The following is a 23,885-nucleotide window of genomic DNA, read 5'->3' on the forward strand; positions in this document are numbered from 1 at the left end:
ACTCCCTGAAAATATTAACTAACACCTAACGCATAAGCAATATCTATCTACCTGTTAACCGCCAACCCCCACCGCAATAACTAATAAAATATATTAACCTCTAATCCGCAATTAACTCACATCGTAAAATAAACCTAATACATGTATTAACCCCTAATCCCCCATTAACCCACATCGCAATAAACCTAATAAATGTATTAACCCCTAATCCTCTATTAACCCACATCGCAAAAAACCTAATAAAACGATTAACCCCTAATCCTCTATTAACCCACAATGCAATAAACCTAATAAAACTATTAACTTCTCCTCCGCCAAACCCACACAGCGCAACAATCCTAATAAATCTATTAACCCCAAATCCGCCAAACCCCCACAATGCAAATAGCTAATTAAATTACTAAGCCCCCTAACCTAACACCCCCTAAATTAACCCAATTACCTAAATTCAAAAATACTAAATTACAATTAAAATAAAAAAGCTAAGATTTGCAAATGTGATGATAAAAGTACACTGGGAAGTTGTTTAACATCGAAAAGCCTTATCTGTCCCTTTAATGAAATTACAAGGCAAACAGCAAGTGAACAAGTCAATTTTGCTTAGAATTTTTAGCTAATTTTCATCTCAGTGGTCTTGCCAAGATTTATTAAATCTAACCTTTCATCATTATATAATTTGCTTCTTTTATTAGACTGTATTTGAGCAGTGGTTCATGTTTTTCAAATAATTGAACTTCATTTACTTGTCCTTTGTGAAAAGCATTTTTATATACTGCTTGTTAGTTCGAATGAAACTTTATTGAACTCTGCCATCTCAATTTTTCATCGCTGCTTTATCTTCTTTTTTTTTTTTTTTTTTTTTTAAAAAGGTCACTTTTTTATTGGAATTCTATTTTACTGTCTATGTTGATTTTTCCTGGAACTAATCTTTTGGCCCATTAAACATATCAATACAGTTAATTTACTTTTTCATTTATCATACTTGTTCTTTAACCCGCGTCATTAGCAATACCTTTACTTCTACATGAAACTGACCTTTATTTATGTTATAAAATTGATTTGATTTGCTCTTTCATTGGACTGACTGCTTAACTTATTGAATATGTCACTGTCAGAACGGTCAGTGCATAATCGCATAAGACTGTTCTGTAATCCTGATCAAAGTATCACATATTTAACTAGATAAAATGAAACAGTAAATAGCAACTTGTGAGTTCAAATTACATTCTGACACTATCTGCTAGATAATCCTTTTTATAAGATATTACAATTTGATTTATAGCATCTAAGAAAATATAGCCCCATGTGCATCTGAGATTCAATATTAGATTAAATAGTACAGCTGTGGTTTGACACACAGTTAAATATAAAATCAGAGACAAATCAAGGTTAAAATGTACAAGGTGCATGACAACCACTTCATGAATCAAAGGCAAACAGCCTTGTCTGGAATGCCTTTAAATAAACTGGATTTACGATAGTATTTCATACATATTTTGTCTTGAGGAAATCATTAAAGAAGCTGTTTTTTTGTGCGATGGAAATAATATTTTTTCCTACCTAATGTTGAACTCTAAAATGAAGATTTTTTTTGTGTTAAAGGTATAGTAAACACCAAATAAACAAAAATGTTATTGTTTAAAAAGATAGATAATCCCTTTATTAACCATTCCCCAGTTTTGCATAACCAACAATGTTATAGAAATATACTGCTAGATTACGAGTTTTGCGTTATGAGTAAAAAAGCAGCGTTAAGGCTCATAACGCTGCTTTTTCACTACCGCTGCTATTACGAGTCTTGTAGGTACAGCTGTCCCGCACACTTTTTTGGCCGTACCGCAAATTAACTTACGCTATTTGCGTAAAGTCTTTTTTCAATGGGACTTCGATAGCGCCAGTATTACAAGTTTTTTTTTAGGCCAAAAAGTGAGCGGTACAGCCTATCCCGCAAGATTTGTAACGCATTCTAAAGTCAGTAGTTATGAGTTTTACACTACAAAGCCGTAGCATAAAACTCATAACTAAACTGCTAAAAAGTACACTAACACCCATAAACTTCCTAAACCGAGGCCCTCCCGCATCGCAAACACTATAATAAAATGATTAACCCCTAATTTGCCGCTCTCGACATCGCCGCCACTATAATAAACATATTAACCCCTAAACCGCCGCACTCCAGCATCGCAAACACTAGTTAAATATTATTAACCCTTAATCTGCTGTCCCTAACATCACCACCACCTACTTACATAATTAACTCCTAATCTGCCGCCCCAATTTAGCCGCCACTATACTAAAGTTATTAACCCCTAAACCTAAGTCTAACCTCAACCCTAACTTAAATATAATTAAAATAAAACTAAATAAAACCTGCTATTAATAACTAAATAATTCCTATTTAAAACGAAATACCTATAAAATAACCCATAAGCTAGCTACAATATAACTAATAGAATGCAAGCTCAATCCTTTTGGCTGATTGGATCAGTCAATAGGATTGAAGTTCAATCCTATTGGTTGATTGCATCAGCCAATAGGATTTTTTTAACCTTAATTTGATTGGCTGATAAAACTCTATCAGCCAATCGGAATCTAAGGGATGCCATCTTGGATGATGTCACTTAAAGGAACCTTCATTCGTCGGGTAGTCCTTGGAAGAAGAGGATGCTCCGCGTTGGATGTCTTGAAGATGGACCCGCTCCGCGCTGGATGGATGAAGATAGAAGATACCGTCTGGATGAAGACTTCTGCCCATCTGGAGGACCACTTCTGCCAGCTTGGATGAAGACTTCTTCATTGAGGACTTCTTGCCACTTCGCTGAGGACTTCTCCTGGCTTCATTGAGGATGGATGTCGGCTCTTCAAAACTGTAAGTGGATCTTCAGGGGTTAGTGTTAGGTTTTTTTAAGAGTTTATTGGGTGGGTTTTATTTTTAGGTTAGGGTTTGGGCTGCAATAGAGCTAAATGCCCTTTTAAGTGCAATGCCCATCCAAATGCCATTTTCAGGGCAATGGGGAGCTTAGGTTTTTTTAGTTAGCATTTTATTTGGGGGGTTGGTTGTGTGGGTGGTGGGTTTTACTGTTGGGGGGTTGTTTTGTATTTTTTATTTTTTTACAGGTAAAAGAGCTGATTTCTTTGGGGCAATGCCCCGCAAAAGGCCTTTTAAGGGCTATTGGTAGTTTAGTTTAGGCTAGGGTTTTTTTTTAATTGGGGGGGGGGGGCTTTTCTATTTTGATAGAGCTATTAGATTAGGTGTAATTAGTTTAAATATCTTGTAATTTGTTTTTTATTTTGTGTAATTTAGTGGGGATTTTTTGTAATTTAGTTAATTGTTTTTAATTTAGGTAATTTATTTAATTGTAGTGTAAGGTTAGGTGTTAGTGTTACTAAGGTTAGGTTTTATTTTACAGGTACATTTGTATTTATTTTAGCTAGGTAGTTAGTAAATAGTTAATAACTATTTAGTAACTATTCTACCTAGTTAAAATAAATACAAACTTGCCTGTAAAATAAAAATAAACCCTAAGCTAGATACAATGTAACTATTAGTTATATTGTAGCTAGTTTAGGGTTTATTTTATAGGTGAGTATTTAGTTTTAAATAGGAATTATTTAGTTATTAATAGTAGATTTTATTTAGATTTATTTTAATTATATTTAAGTTAGAGGGTGTTAGGGTTAGACTCAGGGGGTTAATAAATATAGTACAGTGGCGGCGATGTTGGGGGCGGCAGATTAGGGGTTAATAAATGTAGGTAGGTGGCAACAATGTTAGGGATAGCAGGTTAGGGGTTAATAATATTTAACTAGTGTTTGCGAGGTGGGAGTGCGGCGGTTTAGGGGTTATTATGTTTATTATAGTGGCGGCGATGTCCGGAGCGGCAGATTTGGGGTTAATAAGTATAATGAAGGTGTTGGCGATGTCGGGGGTGGCAGATTAGGGGTTAATAAGTGTAAGATTAGGGGTGTTTACACTCAGGGTTCATGTTAGGGTGTTAGGTGTAAACATAAAATGTGTTTCCCCTTAGGAATCAATGGGGCTGCGTTACAGAGCTTTACGCTGCTTTATTGCAGGTGTTAGGCTTTTTTTTTAGCCGGCTCTCCCCATTGATGTCTATGGGGAAATCGTGCACGAGCACGTATAACCAGCTCACTGCTCACTTAAGCAGCGCTGGTATTGGAGTGCGGTATGAAGCACAATTTTGTTCTAGGCTCACTTTTTGTCTTTTAACGCCGGGTTTATAAAAACCTGTAATACCAGCGCTGTAGGTAAGTGAGCAGTGATAATAACGTGCAAGTTAGCACCTCACCCCTCTTACCACAATACTCGTAATCTGGGCGATAGTTTTTAACTCTGTAATTACCTTGTACCTAAGCTTCTGCTGACTGCCTCCTTATCTCAGATCTTTTGACCGACTTGAATTTCAGGCAATTAGTGCTGACTCTTAAATAACTCCTCATGCATGAGCACAATGTTATTTATATGAAACACATGAACAAACGTCCTCTAGCTGTGTAAAAGCTGTCAAATGCATTCAAATTAATAAGGGGCCTTCAAGGGCATCAATGACAAAATGCATTTAAAATACTTATAGATATAAAATGTTTGTGAGCTCCTTTGACACAGAGACCACATTTTATATTAGAAAGAACTAGCTGTACTGAGGCTTCTGCCATGCCGCTCCCTTGGGCCTCTCTGGCTGTTGCCAGGGATGCAGCAGTTGCTGTGATCGTGCAGCGATGACGTCATCGCTACACGTCTCTTCCCCTCTGAAGCCGATCTGGGTCTCCTTTTGCGCGAATCCTGCGCCTATCTAAAATGCCCAAGTATAGGTATTGCTTGTTGTGCTCCTGGGTGATGTGTTACTGAACTGTTGGATTGCCATACTGATATTTAACTCTGCCTGTCTGACCACTCTGCTTGATTAACCCCTGAACTGCTGGATTGCCATACTGATATTGAACTCTGCCTGCCTGACCACTCTACTTGCTTTACCCCTGAATTGTGGAATTGCTATACTGTTACGGAACACTGCCTGTCTGACCACTCTGCTTGCTTAACCCCTGAACTACTGGATTGCCATATTGTTGCCAAACTCTGCCTGTCTGACCATTCTATTGGTTTACCCCTGAACTGTTACTCTGCTGGATTTCCTTTGTTGCTGATACCTGCCTGTTCCTGCTCTTTCTATTGGTTCACCCCTGAACTGCTTTACTGCTAGATTGCCTTCCTGTTGCCAGACTCAGCCAGTCTTGACCATCTCTGCCTTCTTCTTATTGCCCTGAAGGACCGCCCTGTCTACCGTAATTACTGCTTACCTCATTTCACTAACTTACTCTGCTCTGCGATATTTCCTATCATTCCACTTGACACCGGGATAAGAAGACTACTGGCCAAGTTTGGTCTAATAGAGAGATATCCTACAAGTGTTACAGATTGACCTCCAACAAACCAAGGATACATTTTTAATATGGCTATCTTCTTATAAACAGATTAACAGTAACAGTCACACTGTCAATCCAAAAGTTTTTTTTGTTTTTTTTTAGTATATACTCTATAAAGTTTCGGCTTGCAGTACAGAATCAGTAAACAAAAGCCAAGGTTATTAAAAAAATATATTTAATTCCTAACACCTAGATTTAGAGTTTTGCGTTAGAAGGGGTGCATTAGCTACGCGTGTTTTATTTCCCCCGCATCTTTTAAACAACACTGGTATTGAGAGTTCTCTGAAGGGCTGCGTTAGGCTCCAAAAAGGGAGTGTACAAGCATATTTACCGCCACTTCAACTCTCAATACAAGCGTTGCTTATGGACGCGGCCAGCTTAAAAAACGTGCTCGTGCACAATTCCCCCATAGGAAACAATGGGGCAGTTTGAGCTGAAAAAAAACCTAACACCTGCAAAAAAGCAGCGTCCAGCTCCTAACGCAGCCCCATTGTTTCCTATGGGGAAACACTTCCTAAGTCTGCACCTAACACCCTAACATGAACCCTGAGTCTAAACACCCCTAACCTTACACTTATTAACCCCTAATCTGCCGCCCCCGCTATCGCTGACCCCTGCATTTTATTATTAACCCCTAATCTGCCGCTTCGTACACTGCCGCAACCTACATTATAGCTATATACCCCTAATCTGCTGCCCCTAACTCCGCCAACCCCTATATTATATTTATTAACCCCTAATCTGCCCCCCAACGTTGCCGCTACCTACCTACACTTATTAAGCCCTAATCTGCCAACCGGACCTCTCCGCCACTATAATAAATGTATTAACCCCTAAACCGCCTCACCCCCACCTAAAAAACCCTATAATAAATTTTATTAACCCCTAATCTGCCCTCCCTAACATCGCTGACACCTAACTTCAAGTATTAACACCTAATCTGCCGACCGGACCTCACCACTACTATAATAAATGTATTAACCCCTAAAGCTAAGTCTTACCCTTACCCTAACACCCCCCTAAGTTAAATATAATTTTAATCTAACAAAATAAAATAAATCTTATTAAATAAATGATTCATATTTAAAGCTAAATACTTACTTGTAAAATAAACCCTAATATAGCTACAATATAAATAATAATTACATTGTAGCTATTTTAGGATTTATATTTATTTACAGGCATCTTTGTATTTATTTTAACTAGGTACAATAGCTATTAAATAGTTAATAACTATTTAATAGCTACCTAGTTAAAATAATTACAAAATTACCTGTAAAATAAATCCTAACCTAAGTTACAATTAAACCTAACACTACATTATCAATAAATTAATTAAATAAACTACCTACAATTATCTACAATTACATCAACTAAACTAAATTACAAAAAAAAAAACACCAATTACAAAAAACAAACAAACACTAAATTACAAAAAAAAAAAAAAACACTAAATTACAAAAAATAAAAAAAGATTACAAGAATTTTAAACTAATTACACCTACTCTAAGCCCCCTAAAAAAATAACAAAGCCCCCCAAAATAAAAAAATGCCCTACCCTATTCTAAAATAAAAAGTTTACAGCTCTTTTACCTTACCAGCCCTTAAAAGGGCCTTTTGCGGGGCATGCCCCAAAGAATGCTGCTCTTTTGCCTGTAAAAAAAAACATACAATACCCCCCCCAACATTACAACCCACCACCCACATACCCCTAATCTAACCCAAACCCCCCTTAAAAAACCTAACACTAAACCCCTGAAGATCTCCCTACCTTATCTTCACCACACCGGGTATCACCGATCCATCCAGAAGAGGCTCTGAAGTCTTCATCCTATCCGGCAAGAAGAGGTCCAGAAGAGGCTCCGAAGTCTTCCTCCTATCCGGCAAGAAGAGGACATCCGGACCGGCAAACATCTTCATCCAAGCGGCATCTTCTATCTTCATCCATCCGACGAGGAGCGGCTGCATCTTCAAGACCTCCGGCGCGGAACATCCTCTTCTTCCGACGACTAGACGATGAATGAAGGTTCCTTTAAGGGACGTCATCCAAGATGGCATCCCTCGAATTCCGTTTGGCTGATAGGATTCTATCAGCCAATCGGAATTAAGGTAGGAAAAATCTGATTGGCAGATTTTTCCTACCTTAAATCCGATTGGCTGATAGAATCCTATCAGCCAATTGGAATTCAAGGGACGCCATTTTGGATGACGTCCCTTAAAGGAACCTTCATTTGTCGTCTAGTCGTTGGGAGAAGAGGATGTTCCACGCCGGAGGTCTTGAAGATGGAGCCGCTCCTCGTCGGATGGATGAAGATAGAAGATGCCACTTGGATGAAGATGTTTGCCGTCCAGATGTCCTCTTCTTGCCGGATAGGAGGAAGACTTTGGAGCCTCTTCTGGAACTCTTCTTGCCGGATAGGATGAAGACTTCGGAACCTCTTCTAAACGGATCATTGATACCCGGCGTGGTGAAGATAAGGTAGGGAGATCTTCAGGGGCTTAGTGTTAGTTTTTTAAGGGTTTTTTTTGTTAGATTAGGGGTATGTGGGTGGTGGGTTGTAATGTTGGGAGGGGTATTGTATGTTTTTTTTACAGGCAAAAGAGCAGAATTCTTTGGGGCATGTCCCGCAAAAGGCCCTTTTAAGGGCTGGTAAGGTAAAAGAGCTGTAAACCTTTTATTTTAGAATAGGGTAGGGCATTTTTTTATTTTGGGGGGCTTTGTTATTTTTTTAGGGGGCTTAGAGTAGGTGTAATTAGTTTAAAATTCTTGTAATCTTTTTTTATTTTTTGTAATTTAGTGGGTTTTTTTTTTTGCAATTTAGTGTTTGTTTGTTTTTGTAATTTAGTGTTTGGTTTTTTTTGTAATTTAGTTTAGTTGATGTAATTGTAGATAATTGTAGGTAATTGTAGGTAGTTTATTTAATTAATTTATTGATTGTGTAGTGTTAGGTTTAATTGTAATTTAGGTTAGGATTTATTTTACAGGTAATTTTGTAATTATTTTAACTAGGTAGCTATTAAATAGTTATTAACTATTTAATAGCTATTGTACCTAGTTAAAATAAATACAAAGATGCCTGTAAAATAAATATAAATCCTAAAATAGCTACAATGTAATTATTATTTATATTGTAGCTATATTAGGGTTTATTTTACAGGTAAGTATTTAGCTTTAAATAGGAATAATTTATTTAATAAGATTTATTTTATTTCGTTAGATTAAAATTATATTTAACTTAGGGGGGTGTTAGGGTTAGGGTTAGACTTAGCTTTAGGGGTTAATACATTTATTATAGTAGCAGTGAGGTCTGGTTGGCAGATTAGGGGTTAATACTTGAAGTTAGGTGTCAGCGATGTTAGGGAGGGCAGGTTAGGGGTTAATACTACTTATTATAGGGTTTTTGAGGCGGGAGTGAGGCGGTTTAGGGGTTAATACATTTATTATAGTGGCGGCGAGGTCCGGTCGGCAGATTAGGGGTTAATAAGTGGTGTAGGTAGGTAGTGGCGACGTTGGGGGTCGGCAGATTAGGGGGTAATAAATATAATATAGGGGTCGGTGATGTTAGGGGCAGCAGATTAGGGGTACATAGGGATAATGTAGGTTGCGGCGGTGTGCGGTCGGCAGATTAGGGGTTAAAATTTTTTATTAGAGTGGCGGCAATGTGGGGGGACCTCGGTTTAGGGGTTCATAGGTAGTTTATGGGTGTTAGTGTACTTTAGAGCACAGTAGTTAAGAGCTTTATGAACCGGCGTTAGCCCAGAAAGCTCTTAACTCCTGGCTTTTTTCTGCGGCTGGAGTCTTGTCGGTAGAGGCTCTAACGCTCACTTCAGCCAAGACTCTAAATACCAGCGTTAGAAAGATCCCATTGAAAAGATAGGATACGCAATTGACGTAAGGGGATCTGCGGTATGGAAAAGTCACGGCTAGAAAGTGAGCGTTAGACCCTTTCCTGACTGACTCTAAATACCAGCGGGCGGCCAAAACCAGCGTTAGGACCCCCTAACGCTGGTTTGGACGGCTAACGCAGAACTCTAAATCTAGGCGTTAATGATAAAGACAAGTATGATAATGACAAGTCCAGAGGAGAATTCAGGGTTAAACAGAAGTATATATATGTCCTGATCAGTATCTAAGAGTACTGAGAATGAAGCTAAGTTTATACACAGTGGTTCAGATAAATGAGAAAAATTATCACTTGTTAGGCTAAGCTCTGTAAAGACTCATAGCAGGGAAGGCATATGGTTATTGAATTTGATATTAAACTTAAAGTTTTAGTTTACTAGTGACACGCTAACGTTAGCGTACTCACAATATTTAAATATAATAAATATATATATATATAATTTGAGAAAAGCCAGCACTCACAGTTCCAGGGTGCTTCACAAGATTTTGTCAGACCCTTGTGTGTGCAAAGTAAATCCAAGGCAAGTGCTCTCTGTGGATTAATTTACAAACACACACGCATATATATATACAGTATATATATATATATATATATAACGAAAAAAACAAAACTTGATCCTGAGGCCATGCGATAAAAGTTATCACACAGAAGGAAGGAGGTGTCCTATACGTCAGAGAACGTGTACGGAGGAGAACGCTACACAGAGTGTATTGGAGGATACAGCTTGCACGGACAGGAGGGCTTATACTGAACTGGATGAGCCACACTAACCGTGAGTTTAGAGCAGCCACAGGCTGCCTGAGGCAAAGTCCTTGAACTCTCATGTATATGCATGTATTGCTCGTTTCTGGCAGTTATACCCTGTCTTTAGCTTTATAGAGCAACAGCTGTGTATCTAAATATACAAGTACTCTCTCCACACGCAGCATGTTGTCCCAAAGGGACTTTGGATTTATCTGGTAAGAGAGAAGGGAACTTTATTGTTTAAAGACTTTTACTGCTTACTGTACACTATTCACAACCCCCATTTTTTCTGTTGTTATATATATATATATATAGTATCCCACAAAAGTGAGTACACCCCTCACATTTCTGAAAATATTTTATTATCTTTTCATGTGACAACACTGAAGAAATTACACTTTGCTACAATATAAAGTAGTGAGTGTATAGCCTGTAAAACAGTTTAAATTTGCAGTCCCTCAAAATAACTCAACACAAAGCCATTAATGTCTAAACTGTTGGGCCCAATTATACATTTTCCCTCCCTGGTGTCATGTGACTCATTATTGTTACAAGGTATCAGGTGTGAAAGGGGAGCAAGTGTGTTAAATTTGGTGTTATCGCTCACACACTCTCTCATACTGGTCACTGGAAGTTCAATATGGCACCTCATGGCAAAGAACTCTCTGAGGATCTGAAAAAAAGAATTGTTGCTCTACATAAAGATGGCCTAGGCTATAAGAAGATTGCCAAGATCCTGAAACTGAGCTGCAGCATTGTGGGCAAGACCATACAGTGGTTTCACAGGACAGCTTCCGCTCAGAACAGGCCTCACCTTGGTCGACCCAAGAAGTTGAGTGCACGTGCTCAGCGTCATATCCAGAGGTTGTCTTTGGTAAATAGATGTATGAGTGCTGCCAGCATTGCTGCAGAGATTGAAGGGGTGGGGGGGTCAGCCTCTCACTACATCAAATTGGTCTGCATGGCTGTCATCCCAGAAGGAAGCCTCTTCTAAAGATGATGCACAAGAAAGCCTGCAAACAGTTTGCTGAAGACAAACAGACTAAGGGCATGGATTACTAGAACCATGTCCTGTGGTCTGATAAGACCAAGATTAACTTATTTGGTTCAGATGGTATCAAGGGTATGTAGAGGCAACCCGGTGAGGAGTACAAAGACAAGTGTGTCTTGCCTACAGTCAATCATAGTGGTGGGAGTGTCATGGTCTGGGCCTGCATGAGTGCTGCTGGCACTTGGGAGCTGCGGTTCATTGAGGGAACCATGAATGTCAACATGTACTGTGACATACTGAAGCAAAGCATGATTCCCTCCCTTTGGAGACTGGGCCGCAGGGCATGACCCCAAACAGGGCAGTACCCAAACACACCTCCAAGACGACCACTGCCTTGCTAAAGAAGCTGAGGGTAAAGGTGATGGACTGGCCTAGCATGTCTCCAGACCTAAACCCTATTGAGCATATGTGTTGCATCCTCAAATGGAAGGTGGGGGAGTGCAAGATCTCTAAAATCCACCAGCTCCGTGATGTCATCATGGAGGAGTGGAAGAGGATTCCAGTGGCAACCTGTGATGCTCTGGTGAACTCCATGTCCAAGAGGGTTAAGGCAGTGCTGGAAAATAATGGTGACCACACAAAATATTGACGCTTTGGGCCTAATTTGGACATTTCCACTTAGGGGTGTACTCACTTTTGTTGCCAATGGTTTAGACATTAATGGCTGTGTGTTGAGATATTTTGAGGGGACAGCAAATTTGCACTGTTATACAGGTTGTACACTCACTACTTTACATTGTAGCAAAGTGTCATTTCTTCAGTGTTGTCACATGAAAAGATATAATAAAATATTTACAAAAATGTGAGGGTTGTACTCACTTTTGTGGGATATATATACTGTATATTCCATCCCAAGCAAAAAGGCACTGGTCCTTTTAATAAAACATAGCGTTTATTACATTTATATAAAATAGACATGTTTCGGTGTGCTCCTCACAGCTTTGTCAAATATCAAGAGTTGGTTCCACAATGTGAACCTAAACCAATATTCCCCATACACCATTAACCGCCTTATATACCTTAAGATCCGGCATTTATTGCTACACATCATCCCACAGCAGTGACATCATCACATGTCGACTCCGGCGGGAAGTGTAACAGAAGGTGGGCGTGTATCGGGTTGTCACAGCAACAACCAAACAAAGTGTCATGACTTGCCCAATTGCATCACAACATTTTAAACAAACAGTAAGGCAAAGTCACAGACTTCTCAAAAATACATCATGACCAATACTGGATATGGACAAAAATCAATTTAGCCCTTAAGCGCGACCTAATGTCCAATATTAATAATAATATGGATGTTTTGGAACAATATCACATCATCCTATGACGATCACTATATGGGAATCGTAAAACATGCCCATCAGTGGAACCATGTTTATGGTGCTTCAATTCAATTCCATACATGGGAATCTCCCTTTTACAACATCATCATTATGAAAGCTGTGAAGCTGCAGAACCATATAAAAAAAATACATATCAATACCTATGTTAATAGCTACATAACAATTCCCTTAATAGCCTCATGTAGTATTGGTAGAAACCCATGGGTACCCATTAGAACGAACATTTATGTGGAACTACATAGGTTTTTTCCTCATCCCATATGTTGGCCATATCAAACCAATGTCACTATTTAGCATAGAACGGTCCAAAGTCCAGAAAAGTATTGAGTCCCCTTGGTAACAACGTATCCAGCATATGTATCCACTTGGTCTCCAGTTGAAGGTGCTTTTTTGCTCTGTTAGCCCCTCTAGACAGAGGGGGCACATGATCAATTGTTGTTGATCGTAAGCTAGAGACACTATGATTGCATCTGGCAAAGTGTCGCGCCACTGGTTGTTCCAAGTCACCCTTATCCAACGCCTAATGGATGGAACAATGATGATTAGCCATCCTGTCCCTGGAGGACGTGACCATTTTTCCATTGTAAACCAAAGAACCTGGGCAAATAAGCATGTGTGCAAAGGACATGTGTGCTTGTACACATCAGTCTGTGATAGATTATGTATCACTTGTTGTTATATGAATGTTGAAATGACTGACCTCTCAACATGCTGTTGCATGTTACGCAACTCACGCATGTGAAACAACCTTTCTTAGATGTCTTCAATCAAGTGCTCTTTTGGTAACACTGGATAGGGTCTGTCTTTACCAGCATATCCCTTAGGTTATCCGTTCTACGATATACCATTCTTGGTGGTCTCATCCTTTGGAATGGTGGGGCTGGATCAGCCTCCAATAAAGACCAGTGTTGTTGTACTGAATATGTCAGAACCCTATGCATAGGGGCATATGTGGTGATGAAATTCAATTGTTGCTTTTCTCCACTAGGATTAACTTTCCTCACCATCTGTTTCTCCCCACTGGTGCTCAATAACCTTTCTTTGATGCTGTTTATCATCTCCCTCTCATAGCCTCTGGTCACCAGTTTATCTTCCATCTCTGCAAGTTGAACCATCATAGTGGGTACCTCACTATTGTTGCGGATGACCCTTGTAAGTTGTGAGGTGATAATTCCCATTTTTTTGGTGCCTGGGATGGAAGCTTGTGGCCTCTAGGAGATGCTTTTTATTCATCGCTGAGATTAGATAGACTTTTCATTGAATTACAAAAATGCAAATAAATATACCACATGCTTTTAAAATGTTTATTTTGTGTGCAGATCATTTTCAATGTTGTACTGAAAGGGATATTGTACTATAATATTTTTGATCGATTTTAACTATTGTACACTTTAATATTAATATTTGAAATTAGTAAGTGAAATTGGTTGGCAGAGGATCCAAAGAGAGGTATGCAAAGTATATATTTAGAATTGTTAGCAAAGTAATTGTTTATTTTTTTTTTGTTTTTTTTATATTTTTATTAAAATTATAAAAATAGTACAAACATTACAACAAGATCACAGCAGAACAATACAGTCATTGGAGTTTGGTATATAAACAGCATTTGTTTACAAACTGTAGGTCCTGCCAACATATAAGCCAGAAATTGAAACAGAGATTTTAAGAAAATAAAACAGGGCTTGCATTCGCCCTTGAAAAAGCTCAGGTTAAATACGAACAGAGATTGATGTGTATCTAATAATGAGCGAACTGTCTGACAATCTGAGAATTATATACTCATTGGGTTAGCAATCCTCCCGTGGGGGGATAGTGGGAAGAGGAGGTAAATTAGGAAAGAAGTATAAGAGAGGTAGGGAAGGGAAGTGAGGGAAAAAAAATATATTTTTTTTTACATAAATCAGAAGATAAAATCACTCTCAACAGATCTGCGCAGAAGAGCCTGGAAAGGGGGTCTCCACTAATCAGTTCAAACCTCTGTGACGCGTTGTATCTAATAAATATGTTTACTAGTTACTGGTGAGTGATCCAGTCTGACCAGGTCTCCCAATAAGAATCCATTTCATTGGTTTCTCCGGCCACAAATTTTTTCATTGTCGCAAAATGGTTCACCAAGTCGCATACCTCATTCAGAGTTGGAGGTTCTGGCTGCTTCCAAGCCCTGGCAATACATAATTTGGTAGCTGCCAGAATGTAAATGAGTAATCTCTTGGTGAATATGGGAGTAGATCGTGGAAAGATGTGAAACAAGACCATTTGGGGAGTCAGACTAATTCCTATATTGAATGATTGAAGAAGCACCTCAACGTCTCGCCAGAGCGGAATCACCTTCGTACAGGACTGCCAATTGTGTAGGTCTGTATCCAGCTGATCACAGTTCCTCCAGCATTGCGCACTACTATTTTTGTACATCTGTGCTAGTCTCACTGGTGCCCTATGCCATTTTAATGCCACCTTTATATATGTTTCTAGAACTGTCACACAATGAAGATTTTTTTTTGTAAGCGTGATCGTGGAGGAGATCTCACTTCCAGAAATTACAATATCCAGTTCCCTGCACCAGGCCTTTATCTGCCATGGGAGGTCTGTCGAATGATCCCTCAAAAGAGCTGCGTAGTGGAAGGAAAGAGCTCTAATCGCGGTCTTGCCCTGAACACATATCTCCTCCCATGTAGTCCTCTCTCTTAGGGCTGTTTTAGGAAATCCCCTAGATCTAATAAGACTCAATACTCTGAAGCTCTCAAATCGGAACCACAACGGGTTCTCATCGAAAGGTCCATATAATTGCAATGCGGAAGCAAGAGCTCCCGACATATAGAGGTCAGACGTGTGGTTGACCCCCTTCCTTTTCCAAAAATCTAAATGAATATTTGGAGAGTTCCATAGTAGACCACCCAAACTATGGATGGGAGAGGGATGTGGAGAAATATCAGAGTGATTGCGGAGGTCATGACAAATATTAATGGCCTGTTTGACGATGGGGTTGTTGATCCACTTACTTAGATTCATGTGTTTAGGGACCCAAATAGCATCCCTTAGGTTTAATCCTAGAGGCAAGGCCTGTTCCTCAAGCCTAAACCATCCCGGTTTCTCAGTTAACAATCCCCACGAAAAAATGTGGGTGAGTCTTGTCGCCTCATAATATAGGTATATGTTCGGGAACGCAATACCTCCGCTGGAAAATGCTCTTTGTAGGGTCCTATATGCGACCCTCAGGATTATATTCTTCTACACATAGTGTAAGAATGTCTTATTGATTTGTTGGAGAATTTTATATGGGACATTGATCGGTAAACACCTAAACAAGTACCATACATTCGGAAGGAGGGAGATTTTGATCGTGGCCACTCTACCAAGCCATGAAATTTCCTGATGATCCCATTTTAACATTAGGACCCAACCTCCGAGAGCAATTTGTCAAAGTTCATTTTCAATACCAAGTCTATGTCTCCGCTCAATACCACTCCGAGATGATTTAGGTGACTGGCAGACCACTGGAAGTTAAATCTTCTCCGCAAAGCAAGGAACTGATCTGCCATGAAATTAAGGGCATAGGCTTCTGTTTTTGTAATGTTAGACTTGTAGTAGCTAAGTCTACTGAAGAAATCAATTAGGCGGAACACCTCCGGAATCAAGGACTCCAGACTAGTCAGGAGCAGAGTAACATTGTCGGCGAATAAGACGATTTTTTCTTCATGAGTACGATAGGGGACTCTAGAGATCTGATCTGAGCATCTAATGGCCTGGGCAAAAGGCTCCATTACCAAAGAAAATATTAGGGGTGAAAGGGGACACCCCTGCCTAGTACCATTTGAAATACCAATTTCCGGGGAACAAAACCCGAGACCTCTAACTCTCGCATATAGTGATGAGTAAAGAGTTTGAATGGCCAAGATTATCTTGGATGGGAAGCCGAAAGCCTTGAGAACCTCCCAGATGAACTCCCACCTGGCCTTGTCAAAGGCCTTTTCGGCCTCTCCTGGTCATATCTGAGAATACTGATAGCAATCTCCTCGTATTGTCTGGCCCTTGACGTTCTTTGATGAAGCTAACTTGGTCTACCTTTAGAAGAGAGGGCAACAGGTTAACTAGTCTATCGGTTAAAAGTTTAGAATAAAGCTTAGTGTCTACATTAATTAACGAAATTGGGCGATAGCTGCTGCATAAAGAGAAATCTTTGTTCGGCTTAAGAATAGTAATTATTGAAGCTTCTAAACTTTCTTTCAAAATCTGGCCATCCGATTTGATTTCATTAAAAAGAGGGTGCAAGACTGGTATCAATTGCTTTAGGAACTTTTTGTAAAAAGCCCCAGGGAAGCCGTCAGGTCCCGGGGCTTTATTGTTTTGGAGGTTTCTGATCACTAATGTGACCTCCCTATCATGAAACGGTTCCAACAAAGAATTCCCATCCTCTTCTGAAAGCACAGGAAGGTGTAATGTTTGGAGAAACGGAGAGATCTCCGTTGCTGTAGCTGCGTCCGGTGTCTCATTTCTGGCAATATTATATAAGTTATCATAGTATGCCGCAAATGCCTTCCCAATCTTGGCAGGTGCAAAGACTCTCTTACCATTATGGACCATATATGGAATTCTAGCTGCGGCTACCCGATTCTTGAGCTTACTAGCCAGCAATGAATCAGCTTTATTGCTCTTATGATATAGGAGCTGTTTAAAGGTGGACAAAGCTTTTTGAATTCTATTGAGTTCGAGTTCCTTAATCAGGCCGTTGATAAGCTTAATTTCTTCAGAACATTGTTGAGAAGGGTCTTTCCTGTTCTGACATTCAGCTGTTGTCAGCTCACACATTAATTTGCCCAGAGGGGCACTAGTCAGCCGATGCATTGTAGCTACTTTGGAGCTGCATATCCCTCTTACATATGCTTTTAAAGCTGCCCATCTGATTTGATGAGAGGTTTGACCTTCCTGATTTACTATTAAGAACTGCTGGATTTGCTCCTGGAGGTTCTGCATAAACAAGGAATCCTTCCATAGGAATTTAGGAAATTCCCAGGATGGTTTCTCACAAGGTAGGTCCGTACTTGGAATCTGGAAAGAGACTGCATCATGGTCAGACCAGACACAATAATGAGTTCTAGATTCTTTAATTGAGTTCAGGGTCCAAGAATCAACAAATAAGTAGTCCTGACGAGAATATGACCTATGTGAGGCTGAAAAATAGGAAAAATCTCTTGACTCTGGATAACACGTACGCCAGACATCATATAGAGAATACTGAAATATTAAGTTCTGGAACTTAGGGGCTATTGAAGTAGAAAAGGCGTTCAGAGTTTTATGGACAGGGATTCTCTTATCCACATACGGATCCCAGATCAAATTAAAATTGCCACCTAGTATCAGGGTTCCCTGTTTCAACCTATCCACTGTGGCAAGAGTTTTTTTCAGGAACGCTATTTGGCCTTGAATGGGAGCATAGATATTGACCAACGTATACAATTGATTGTTCAATTACAGATCAGGATAAGGAAGCGACCCTCCTCATCTCTCCTGATGTACAAGATGGAAGGTCACATTTTTACCAATCAAGATAGAGACTCCCCTGGTTTTGTCCTTAAAAGTGGAGTGATAGACTTCCTGATACTGAGGAAACTTAATAGTTGGAATATGGGAGGTCGCCCAATGGGTTTCCTGGAGAAAGACTATATCACTCTTTCTATTCGGGAGGAAGTTTCTTAATAGACTGCGCTTGTTGGGAGAGTTCAAACCCTTTGTATTTAAGGTAAGAAAACTCAGCGTTGCCGCTTGAGACATTTTAGGAGAGAGAAAAAAAGGAAGGGGGGAAGGAAGGGGAGATAAGGAAGGAGGGAAAGTACGAAGTCTTTGAGCAAATCATACAGCTGCTTTATTAGTCCAGGTTGGAGAAGTTCCTTGGTAAAAACCTAGGTTTACTCCAACACAAAAAACATCCAGAAGGGAGGTGGAGCTTGGCCACGAACCGTGATGGCAGCCTGTTAGCACAGCTCCTAGGGCCTTGTCCCCAGATTAGTTAAATAAAATGTAATTGGCAATCTAAAAAAGCCCTATCAAACAGCATTAATGCCCTAACAGCTTATACAGGGTGAACCGGAGGTCTTATGTGCAGCATCTTACACACACGGCACCACGCAGCAGCCATTAGCACATCACAGGTGGACCTCGGCGAGCAGGAATACATACTCCCACAGCTGCGGATAAGGAGAAAACCGGGACCTACAAGCAAAGCCCAGCGAAATATACACAGCTGGGAGGACCTGCTGCTACCTTGTTGATAACGGAGCAGGGAGAACTTAAAGTAAGGCGAGGGCAGCAGCATACATGGCCATAATCAGGAGGCGGGAGGGTGTGCAGACCGCATCACAAGAAGAAGTGCTTGTAGGAGAGGCCCCAGCACCTGTCATAAAATTCAAGGGACAAACCCGTAATAAAAGGCTGGTGTGGCAAAACAGCCGATATCGCCGCAGAGCAAGCACAGCAAACTGGGACATAAGAGCGGATCACTCAGGCACACCACGTGGAGGGTAAGCAGCGGTGATAACCGCACTGTAATTGTGACTTGGCAGCAGGGGCAAATACACAGCCTTATCACAACAGCGCACAAATCCCTTAAGACCCGGCATATACAACCTAGGATCCAACACATACCAGGAGACCAAAGAGACATAATAGTGTGCACTGCTGTGTGACAAGCATAAATCATTGGCCATAGAGACAGTACACCTAACCACCCCATGTGGCGTGTCGGCAGCAGAGACAGGTGCACTGCAGTTGAAATCTGGTATCAGGAGTAAATACATAGCCTCATCAAAATCACACTAACCCCCCCCCTAGGTGTGTACCCAAGCCTGGCCACTACATCTCTCACAGCCATCAGCAGCTCAGGCAGGGTCCTAATATACTGAGGACCAGATCCAGGTTGAGCATGCAGTAGCACACACAGAGTATATAAGCAACTAATTAATAACAAGGCCTACTTAAAGTAAAAGCTTTATAGACACGCAGAAGGGTAATGCCGGCCAAAAAGATATCAAAAATGGATATTAACCCCAAGGCAAAGATGATGGACCATTACTTAAATTCAGCAGAAGAGCCAGCACAAGCCCCTTTAGAAATCACACAGAATCCATCACCATCAGCAGAGTTAAGTGGAACTAACATGATAACCCCTGCCACTCCTATCAAACATGTGGAAATCACAAGAGAATACCTGAAATTGTTAGCCTCTAAAGAGGACATCAAATCCGCCATGGCAGATATGAGGAACATGTTCCAGGAGATGAAAAGGGACATTAAAAGAATAGATAACAGAGTGGTTAATCTTGAAGAAAGCCATGATATTGTCACTCAAGACATGCACCATCTATCGCAGCTCCTGTATAATTAAGAAGAAACTATCCAGAACCTTCAAGAAAAGGTAGAGGATCTTGATAATAGAGGGCGCAGAAAACAACTTGAGGATCAGGGGCATACCAGAGAGCGTACAACCTTCAGCCCTAACAGGGTATTTGCAGGATCTGTTCAGAACCCTTAAAGGCTCCAGCACTGCGGCAGAAGTGATAATGGAAAGGGCACATAGGGCCCTGAGGGCTAAACCCTCTCCGAAAGCCCCGCCAAGGGATGTGATCATAAAGTTCCTTAACTACCAAGAAAAAGAAGAAATATTGCGGCATGCAGGGAAAAAAACACAGTTTACCCATGCAGGAATACCCATACAAGTATTTACGGATCTTAGCCCAGCAACCCTACAGAAACGGAGGGAGCTCCATTTTATCACATCGGTCTTGAGAGAAAGAGGCATACAATACAGATGGGGGTTCCCAGTCTGCATAAATGCTTCAAAAGGAGACAAGTCGGCCACATACAGAGGTCCAAACGATCTGGATCGATTTTGCGAAATCCTTCAAGTGAACATTGTACCACCTAAAGACCGCTCACGATAGGACAGAAACACTCCGTTGGAACCACAGGTACGGAAAGATAGAGCCCAAAAAGAAATATAGACTCCTGTGCAAGGACAGTGTTATAGAACTTATTTATCTCCCGGACAGACTGACCTAGACACTCTCAGCAAGAACTATCTGTGAAAGGATGGGTAAAGTTATCTAAGTTGTAGAGTTATAAGTTTATGTATCTTATTTGTCAGAATGTTCAAGTTTTACAATGTTAATGCTAAAGCTAATGCAATTTACATTTTCTAATAATAACTGTAATTGAAAGACTGATATCAAAGTTAGAAGTTTCATTGATAGACACCGGTTCATTGTTCTAGCTAATTGTATAGTCATTAACAACTTAAGGCTTTTATGTTGATAAGACGAACTGGTAAGTGTTGATAATTAATATACCATTGCAAGCAAAATAATGAGTGACATAATATCTCATCCATTTACTTACCAATGAATGAGATCTACACTGGGGCGTTGCATTGGGGCCCTCTTATACATCACACAGTGGGTCCTGGATACGCCCAAAAGGACTTATGCATGAAAGACTGGTACAGTTTTTATAGAAACTAAACTCTAGATTGCTATACAGTAATTGTTGAAATGTTTGGGTTTAGACATGCTCTTGCTGAATTTAACGCAAACCAAATTATCTTAAAGGGATACCTTAGACAAAAAGTTGATGTAAAGTCTGATACTGTGTGAAGTGATGCTGGCCCTTTGCACTGTTTAAATGCTTGGCTGCCAATAGTTAAAGGCCGCTGCCCTGATCTGGCAAATAGGTATCTGTCACAAGTTTTAAGGATAATTATATTGACCTGCTTGGTACATTTGTAGCACGAGTAAAAAAAAAAAAAAAAAAAATGTGACCTAATAACATCCTCATACACATTGTTGCTAGCTAAACTACACAAACAGCGGGAGATAGGATAGTTCAGCATGCGCATACACAACCTAGGTGAAGGTGCAATAAACACAATGAAGAAGACATGAAAAGGCACATACATATAGGTAATATCAGGACAACAAGCTACATCCCATGCACTAGGCAACTATGAATGCAGTACGGAACAGGGTATAGGGGTATCCACAATAGCCAATGGACGCAAGTTCGATGAGAACTTCTGCTTACCGCGCTCCATAGAATCTAAAACAGGCATGCAGTACTGCCGGGCACACTCTAGACACCCTGAGACAACCATCGAGCTAGGTAAAAGAAGACAGGGCAATCAAGTTTAATACATATAGGACTAATGTAAACCAGACGACTGGTCTGGGGACAAGGGATAACACCCTCCAATTTAACGTAGACATCTGAGACACTACATGATATACAGAACACAAGTAGCACTAACCGCTTCATTGGTAATACTGCACTCACGGTACTGGGGCTGACACCTCTTACAATACACTGAACCATGTTCATACCTATCAACACTGCAATAAGACCAAAGCCTCCTCCAGGGCATGAAATTAATAACATGGCAAACGTGGAGACAGGGGAAAAATAGAGCACATAAACTGCGTCTCATTACTATTAATGCTAAGGGCCTCAATAGCCCGGCAAGAGATCCATCACCTTTAATGACTTACAAAAGCAAAAAGGAGATATATTATTTATACAGGAGACTCATTTCAAGAGGGGGAGGGAGCCAAGGGTATTAAGCCCTAGATACCAAACAAAATTCCTAGCCTCTGGCCCTACAAAGACAGGGGGGGTGGGAATCCTTATTAACAACAATATACAATTTCAGGCAACCCATGTAGAGAAGGACAAGAGAGGACGATATCTATATAACCATGAAGGCAGTAACACAAAAACTCCTGGAGATAGGTAAAGGGGAAATGATAGTGGGAGGGGACTTTAACACACCCTTAGATCCAAAAATAGACGCTTCCAGCGGTTCTTCTAATATTCCGAAAAAAGTTCTGAAATCCATAGCAGCACAGATACAGCAGCTACAGCTACGAGACACGTGGCGGGTGATGCACCCAAAGGTAAGGATTTATACATTCTACTCGCACCCGCACCATCTGTATTCTAGAATTGATATCATACTGGCAGATCCAGCTATGCTTTCACAAATCACTTACTCAGATATATTGCCTATCTCGTGGTCGGACCACGCGCCTGTGGTTTGCGAATTTGAATGGCAGGAGAAACCATTTCTCCCTTATATCTGGCAGTTAGATGAGACCCTACTGAACAACCCGATAATTGTAATGGAAATAACAAAAGAATTAGAGGAATATTTTAAACTTAATAAAATGGACCAGAGCAAACCTTCCATGATATGGGAGGCGCACAAAGCGGTGATACGAGGCGTAATGATTAAAATTAAAACACAACAGAATAAACAGGCCAGACAATATTATAATTCATTGAAAGCACAACTCGCATATTGGGAAAGGGAACACAAAAAAGACACAAGTATATACACAAATGTATATACTTCCCTGAAAAAGGTTAGAACTGAATTACAAAACTTACAAATTAAAGAGGCCCAAACGAAAGCACTATATTTAAAACAGCATACAGTAACAAACCTGGGACCTCACTAGCAAAAGCACTTAAGAGAAAACAGTATAGGGCATATGTCACGGGAATTGTAGATAAGCAGGGGAAAAAACACGACAACAGCAAGGGTATCGCAGAGACGTTAAGACAGTACTATTCGACATTATACAATCTAAAAGGAAACGTACGGCCGTCTGACATGAATCTAGAAACTGGGAACATAGACCACAAGATGGAATCTTATATAGGTGATATAGAAATTCCCCAAATCAGTGCAGAAGAGGCAGAAAGATTAGAGGCATGCATAACACCAGTAGAAATTTTAAATGCAATAAAAGACACACCAACGGGGAAAAAGCCCGGGACCAGATGAATTTGGCATAGCATACTACAAAAAAATTTGGACAGCTACTGGACCCTCATCTTGCAGACACTTATAACACCCTACAAAGAGATGGAGGGTTCACACGGAACCAACTGGAAGCACATATCACAGTCCTTCCCAAGCCGGGAAAGACCCCAGACAGACCTGAAAACTTTTGCCCCATCTCCTTACTCAACTCAGATGTAAAAATTTATGCGAAGATACTAACCACAAGAATAAATAGGGTTCTCCCAGGGTTAATTAATTTGGATCAGGTGGGATTTGTCCTGGGTAGGGAGGCAAGGGATAATACCCTGAAAGTGCTGCAGTTATTACAACACGCTAAGCTGGAACGCATCCCAATGACACTGACATCTATGGATGCAGAGAAAGCCTTTGACAGGGTATACTGGACGTTCTTACGGTTCGCCCTGTCAAAGATGGGTTTCAGTACACACTTTATTGAAATTATATTTTCACTATATACCGCCCCATCAGCTAAGGTCAAAGTTAATGGCCTCTTGTCCACGAGCTTTGAAATCACAAATGGGACTCGGCAGGGCTGCCCCCTT

The sequence above is a fragment of the Bombina bombina genome, chromosome 6, assembly GCF_027579735.1.
Source record: "Bombina bombina isolate aBomBom1 chromosome 6, aBomBom1.pri, whole genome shotgun sequence".
Taxonomy (NCBI): Eukaryota; Metazoa; Chordata; class Amphibia; order Anura; family Bombinatoridae; genus Bombina; species Bombina bombina.